Here is an 8,560-nt window from a genome sequence, read left to right as displayed (position 1 = left end):
TTACTGTGGACATGCATGCTTGAGATTTTTTCTTTGAAATCATTTGTAGTTTGGGAGATATTTAACTTTAAGCGCCCAATGCATTGTCAATGCGGAAATGGACATTTAAAGGGAAACGAGTACAGGCTACTAATCCTACATACTTACTGCTAGTAACCCCATTCATACTTTAAAATGTTCATCTTACTGTGGACATGTTTGCCTGAAAAGGAATCTTTGAAATGTTTAATAGTTTTAGAATTGTACTCCTTTAAAAGTTCAGAGATTTATAATGGAGGTCGATGGACGAATTTGGGACCTCAAAAAAACACTTTCACCTAGAAACTCCATTCACAGTTCAAAAATTCCACCTTACTGTGGACATGCATGCTTGAGATTTTTTCTTTGAAATCATTTGTAGTTTGGGAGATATTTAACTTTAAGCGCCCAATGCATTGTCAATGCGGAAATGGACATTTAAAGGGAAACGAGTACAGGCTACTAATCCTACATACTTACTGCTAGTAACCCCATTCAAACTTTAAAATGTTCATCTTACTGTGGACATGTTTGCCTGAAAAGGAATCTTTGAAATGTTTAATAGTTTTAGAATTGTACTCCTTTAAAAGTTCAGACATTTATAATGGAGGTCGATGGACGAATTTGGGACCTCAAAAAAAAACACTTTCACCTAGAAACTCCATTCACAGTTCAAAAATTCCACCTTACTGTGGACATGCATGCTTGAGATTTTTTCTTTGAAATCATTTGTAGTTTGGGAGATATTTAACTTTAAGCGCCCAATGCATTGTCAATGCGGAAATGGACATTTAAAGGGAAACGAGTACAGGCTACTAATCCTACATACTTACGGCTAGTAACCCCATTCATACTTTAAAATGTTCATCTTACTGTGGACATGTTTGCCTGAAAAGGAATCTTTGAAATGTTTAATAGTTTTAGAATTGTACTCCTTTAAAAGTTCAGAGATTTATAATGGAGGTCGATGGACGAATTTGGGACCTCAAAAAAACACTTTCACCTAGAAACTCCATTCACAGTTCAAAAATTCCACCTTACTGTGGACATGCATGCTTGAGATTTTTTCTTTGAAATCATTTGTAGTTTGGGAGATATTTAACTTTAAGCGCCCAATGCATTGTCAATGCGGCCATGGACATTTAAAGGGAAACGAGTACAGGCTACTAATCCTACATACTTACTGCTAGTAACCCCATTCATACTTTAAAATGTTCATCTTACTGTGGACATGTTTGCCTGAAAAGGAATCTTTGAAATGTTTAATAGTTTTAGAATTGTACTCCTTTAAAAGTTCAGAGATTTATAATGGAGGTCGATGGACAAATTTGGGACCTCAAAAAAACACTTTCACCTAGAAACTCCATTCACAGTTCAAAAATTCCACCTTACTGTGGACATGCATGCTTGAGATTTTTTCTTTGAAATCATTTGTAGTTTGGGAGATATTTAACTTTAAGCGCCCAATGCATTGTCAATGCGGAAATGGACATTTAAAGGGAAACGAGTACAGGCTACTAATCCTACATACTTACGGCTAGTAACCCCATTCATACTTTAAAATGTTCATCTTACTGTGGACATGTTTGCCTGAAAAGGAATCTTTGAAATGTTTAATAGTTTTAGAATTGTACTCCTTTAAAAGTTCAGAGATTTATAATGGAGGTCGATGGACGAATTTGGGACCTCAAAAAAACACTTTCACCTAGAAACTCCATTCACAGTTCAAAAATTCCACCTTACTGTGGACATGCATGCTTGAGATTTTTTCTTTGAAATCATTTGTAGTTTGGGAGATATTTAACTTTAAGCGCCCAATGCATTGTCAATGCGGAAATGGACATTTAAAGGGAAACGAGTACAGGCTACTAATCCTACATACTTACTGCTAGTAACCCCATTCATACTTTAAAAATGTTCATCTTACTGTGGACATGTTTGCCTGAAAAGGAATCTTTGAAATGTTTAATAGGTTTAGAATTGTACTCCTTTAAAAGTTCAGAGATTTATAATGGAGGTCGATGGACGAATTTGGGACCTCAAAAAAACACTTTCACCTAGAAACTCCATTCACAGTTCAAAAATTCCACCTTACTGTGGACATGCATGCTTGAGATTTTTTCTCTGAAATCATTTGTAGTTTGGGAGATATTTAACTTTAAGCGCCCAATGCATTGTCAATGCGGAAATGGACATTTAAAGGGAAACGAGTACAGGCTACTAATCCTACATACTTACGGCTAGTAACCCCATTCATACTTTAAAATGTTCATCTTACTGTGGACATGTTTGCCTGAAAAGGAATCTTTGAAATGTTTAATAGTTTTAGAATTGTACTCCTTTAAAAGTTCAGACATTTATAATGGAGGTCGATGGACGAATTTAGGACCTCAAAAAAACACTTTCACCTAGAAACTCCATTCACAGTTCAAAAATTCCACCTTACTGTGGACATGCATGCTTGAGATTTTTTCTTTGAAATCATTTGTAGTTTGGGAGATATTTAACTTTAAGCGCCCAATGCATTGTCAATGCGGAAATGGACATTTAAAGGGAAACGAGTACAGGCTACTAATCCTACATACTTACTGCTAGTAACCCCATTCAAACTTTAAAATGTTCATCTTACTGTGGACATGTTTGCCTGAAAAGGAATCTTTGAAATGTTTAATAGTTTTAGAATTGTACTCCTTTAAAAGTTCAGACATTTATAATGGAGGTCGATGGACGAATTTGGGACCTCAAAAAAACACTTTCACCTAGAAACTCCATTCACAGTTCAAAAATTCCACCTTACTGTGGACATGCATGCTTGAGATTTTTTCTTTGAAATCATTTGTAGTTTGGGAGATATTTAACTTTAAGCGCCCAATGTATTGTCAATGCGGAAATGGACATTTAAAGGGAAACGAGTACAGGCTACTAATCCTACATACTTACGGCTAGTAACCCCATTCATACTTTAAAATGTTCATCTTACTGTGGACATGTTTGCCTGAAAAGGAATCTTTGAAATGTTTAATAGTTTTAGAATTGTACTCCTTTAAAAGTTCAGACATTTATAATGGAGGTCGATGGACGAATTTAGGACCTCAAAAAAACACTTTCACCTAGAAACTCCATTCACAGTTCAAAAATTCCACCTTACTGTGGACATGCATGCTTGAGATTTTTTCTTTGAAATCATTTGTAGTTTGGGAGATATTTAACTTTAAGCGCCCAATGCATTGTCAATGCGGAAATGGACATTTAAAGGGAAACGAGTACAGGCTACTAATCCTACATACTTACGGCTAGTAACCCCATTCATACTTTAAAATGTTCATCTTACTGTGGACATGTTTGCCTGAAAAGGAATCTTTGAAATGTTTAATAGTTTTAGAATTGTACTCCTTTAAAAGTTCAGAGATTTATAATGGAGGTCGATGGACGAATTTGGGACCTCAAAAAAACACTTTCACCTAGAAACTCCATTCACAGTTCAAAAATTCCACCTTACTGTGGACATGCATGCTTGAGATTTTTTCTTTGAAATCATTTGTAGTTTGGGAGATATTTAACTTTAAGCGCCCAATGCATTGTCAATGCGGAAATGGACATTTAAAGGGAAACGAGTACAGGCTACTAATCCTACATACTTACTGCTAGTAACCCCATTCATACTTTAAAATGTTCATCTTACTGTGGACATGTTTGCCTGAAAAGGAATCTTTGAAATGTTTAATAGTTTTAGAATTGTACTCCTTTAAAAGTTCAGAGATTTATAATGGAGGTCGATGGACGAATTTGGGACCTCAAAAAAACACTTTCACCTAGAAACTCCATTCACAGTTCAAAAATTCCACCTTACTGTGGACATGCATGCTTGAGATTTTTTTCTTTGAAATCATTTGTAGTTTGGGAGATATTTAACTTTAAGCGCCCAATGCATTGTCAATGCGGAAATGGACATTTAAAGGGAAACGAGTACAGGCTACTAATCCTACATACTTACTGCTAGTAACCCCATTCAAACTTTAAAATGTTCATCTTACTGTGGACATGTTTGCCTGAAAAGGAATCTTTGAAATGTTTAATAGTTTTAGAATTGTACTCCTTTAAAAGTTCAGACATTTATAATGGAGGTCGATGGACGAATTTGGGACCTCAAAAAAACACTTTCACCTAGAAACTCCATTCACAGTTCAAAAATTCCACCTTACTGTGGACATGCATGCTTGAGATTTTTTCTTTGAAATCATTTGTAGTTTGGGAGATATTTAACTTTAAGCGCCCAATGCATTGTCAATGCGGAAATGGACATTTAAAGGGAAACGAGTACAGGCTACTAATCCTACATACTTACGGCTAGTAACCCCATTCATACTTTAAAATGTTCATCTTACTGTGGACATGTTTGCCTGAAAAGGAATCTTTGAAATGTTTAATAGTTTTAGAATTGTACTCCTTTAAAAGTTCAGAGATTTATAATGGAGGTCGATGGACGAATTTGGGACCTCAAAAAAACACTTTCACCTAGAAACTCCATTCACAGTTCAAAAATTCCACCTTACTGTGGACATGCATGCTTGAGATTTTTTCTTTGAAATCATTTGTAGTTTGGGAGATATTTAACTTTAAGCGCCCAATGCATTGTCAATGCGGCCATGGACATTTAAAGGGAAACGAGTACAGGCTACTAATCCTACATACTTACTGCTAGTAACCCCATTCATACTTTAAAATGTTCATCTTACTGTGGACATGTTTGCCTGAAAAGGAATCTTTGAAATGTTTAATAGTTTTAGAATTGTACTCCTTTAAAAGTTCAGAGATTTATAATGGAGGTCGATGGACAAATTTGGGACCTCAAAAAAACACTTTCACCTAGAAACTCCATTCACAGTTCAAAAATTCCACCTTACTGTGGACATGCATGCTTGAGATTTTTTCTTTGAAATCATTTGTAGTTTGGGAGATATTTAACTTTAAGCGCCCAATGCATTGTCAATGCGGAAATGGACATTTAAAGGGAAACGAGTACAGGCTACTAATCCTACATACTTACGGCTAGTAACCCCATTCATACTTTAAAATGTTCATCTTACTGTGGACATGTTTGCCTGAAAAGGAATCTTTGAAATGTTTAATAGTTTTAGAATTGTACTCCTTTAAAAGTTCAGAGATTTATAATGGAGGTCGATGGACGAATTTGGGACCTCAAAAAAACACTTTCACCTAGAAACTCCATTCACAGTTCAAAAATTCCACCTTACTGTGGACATGCATGCTTGAGATTTTTTCTTTGAAATCATTTGTAGTTTGGGAGATATTTAACTTTAAGCGCCCAATGCATTGTCAATGCGGAAATGGACATTTAAAGGGAAACGAGTACAGGCTACTAATCCTACATACTTACTGCTAGTAACCCCATTCATACTTTAAAAATGTTCATCTTACTGTGGACATGTTTGCCTGAAAAGGAATCTTTGAAATGTTTAATAGGTTTAGAATTGTACTCCTTTAAAAGTTCAGAGATTTATAATGGAGGTCGATGGACGAATTTGGGACCTCAAAAAAACACTTTCACCTAGAAACTCCATTCACAGTTCAAAAATTCCACCTTACTGTGGACATGCATGCTTGAGATTTTTTCTTTGAAATCATTTGTAGTTTGGGAGATATTTAACTTTAAGCGCCCAATGCATTGTCAATGCGGAAATGGACATTTAAAGGGAAACGAGTACAGGCTACTAATCCTACATACTTACGGCTAGTAACCCCATTCATACTTTAAAATGTTCATCTTACTGTGGACATGTTTGCCTGAAAAGGAATCTTTGAAATGTTTAATAGTTTTAGAATTGTACTCCTTTAAAAGTTCAGACATTTATAATGGAGGTCGATGGACGAATTTAGGACCTCAAAAAAACACTTTCACCTAGAAACTCCATTCACAGTTCAAAAATTCCACCTTACTGTGGACATGCATGCTTGAGATTTTTTCTTTGAAATCATTTGTAGTTTGGGAGATATTTAACTTTAAGCGCCCAATGCATTGTCAATGCGGAAATGGACATTTAAAGGGAAACGAGTACAGGCTACTAATCCTACATACTTACTGCTAGTAACCCCATTCAAACTTTAAAATGTTCATCTTACTGTGGACATGTTTGCCTGAAAAGGAATCTTTGAAATGTTTAATAGTTTTAGAATTGTACTCCTTTAAAAGTTCAGACATTTATAATGGAGGTCGATGGACGAATTTGGGACCTCAAAAAAACACTTTCACCTAGAAACTCCATTCACAGTTCAAAAATTCCACCTTACTGTGGACATGCATGCTTGAGATTTTTTCTTTGAAATCATTTGTAGTTTGGGAGATATTTAACTTTAAGCGCCCAATGCATTGTCAATGCGGAAATGGACATTTAAAGGGAAACGAGTACAGGCTACTAATCCTACATACTTACGGCTAGTAACCCCATTCATACTTTAAAATGTTCATCTTACTGTGGACATGTTTGCCTGAAAAGGAATCTTTGAAATGTTTAATAGTTTTAGAATTGTACTCCTTTAAAAGTTCAGACATTTATAATGGAGGTCGATGGACGAATTTAGGACCTCAAAAAAACACTTTCACCTAGAAACTCCATTCACAGTTCAAAAATTCCACCTTACTGTGGACATGCATGCTTGAGATTTTTTCTTTGAAATCATTTGTAGTTTGGGAGATATTTAACTTTAAGCGCCCAATGCATTGTCAATGCGGAAATGGACATTTAAAGGGAAACGAGTACAGGCTACTAATCCTACATACTTACGGCTAGTAACCCCATTCATACTTTAAAATGTTCATCTTACTGTGGACATGTTTGCCTGAAAAGGAATCTTTGAAATGTTTAATAGTTTTAGAATTGTACTCCTTTAAAAGTTCAGAGATTTATAATGGAGGTCGATGGACGAATTTGGGACCTCAAAAAAACACTTTCACCTAGAAACTCCATTCACAGTTCAAAAATTCCACCTTACTGTGGACATGCATGCTTGAGATTTTTTCTTTGAAATCATTTGTAGTTTGGGAGATATTTAACTTTAAGCGCCCAATGCATTGTCAATGCGGAAATGGACATTTAAAGGGAAACGAGTACAGGCTACTAATCCTACATACTTACTGCTAGTAACCCCATTCATACTTTAAAATGTTCATCTTACTGTGGACATGTTTGCCTGAAAAGGAATCTTTGAAATGTTTAATAGTTTTAGAATTGTACTCCTTTAAAAGTTCAGAGATTTATAATGGAGGTCGATGGACGAATTTGGGACCTCAAAAAAACACTTTCACCTAGAAACTCCATTCACAGTTCAAAAATTCCACCTTACTGTGGACATGCATGCTTGAGATTTTTTCTTTGAAATCATTTGTAGTTTGGGAGATATTTAACTTTAAGCGCCCAATGCATTGTCAATGCGGAAATGGACATTTAAAGGGAAACGAGTACAGGCTACTAATCCTACATACTTACTGCTAGTAACCCCATTCAAACTTTAAAATGTTCATCTTACTGTGGACATGTTTGCCTGAAAAGGAATCTTTGAAATGTTTAATAGTTTTAGAATTGTACTCCTTTAAAAGTTCAGACATTTATAATGGAGGTCGATGGACGAATTTGGGACCTCAAAAAAACACTTTCACCTAGAAACTCCATTCACAGTTCAAAAATTCCACCTTACTGTGGACATGCATGCTTGAGATTTTTTCTTTGAAATCATTTGTAGTTTGGGAGATATTTAACTTTAAGCGCCCAATGCATTGTCAATGCGGAAATGGACATTTAAAGGGAAACGAGTACAGGCTACTAATCCTACATACTTACTGCTAGTAACCCCATTCATACTTTAAAATGTTCATCTTACTGTGGACATGTTTGCCTGAAAAGGAATCTTTGAAATGTTTAATAGTTTTAGAATTGTACTCCTTTAAAAGTTCAGAGATTTATAATGGAGGTCGATGGACAAATTTGGGACCTCAAAAAAACACTTTCACCTAGAAACTCCATTCACAGTTCAAAAATTCCACCTTACTGTGGACATGCATGCTTGAGATTTTTTCTTTGAAATCATTTGTAGTTTGGGAGATATTTAACTTTAAGCGCCCAATGCATTGTCAATGCGGAAATGGACATTTAAAGGGAAACGAGTACAGGCTACTAATCCTACATACTTACGGCTAGTAACCCCATTCATACTTTAAAATGTTCATCTTACTGTGGACATGTTTGCCTGAAAAGGAATCTTTGAAATGTTTAATAGTTTTAGAATTGTACTCCTTTAAAAGTTCAGAGATTTATAATGGAGGTCGATGGACGAATTTGGGACCTCAAAAAAACACTTTCACCTAGAAACTCCATTCACAGTTCAAAAATTCCACCTTACTGTGGACATGCATGCTTGAGATTTTTTCTTTGAAATCATTTGTAGTTTGGGAGATATTTAACTTTAAGCGCCCAATGCATTGTCAATGCGGAAATGGACATTTAAAGGGAAACGAGTACAGGCTACT

Source organism: Gymnoscopelus braueri (genome assembly GCF_963280865.1).
Source record: "Gymnoscopelus braueri genome assembly, chromosome: 10".
In the NCBI taxonomy this organism is placed as follows: Eukaryota; Metazoa; Chordata; class Actinopteri; order Myctophiformes; family Myctophidae; genus Gymnoscopelus; species Gymnoscopelus braueri.
This window is presented reverse-complemented; position numbering follows the sequence as displayed.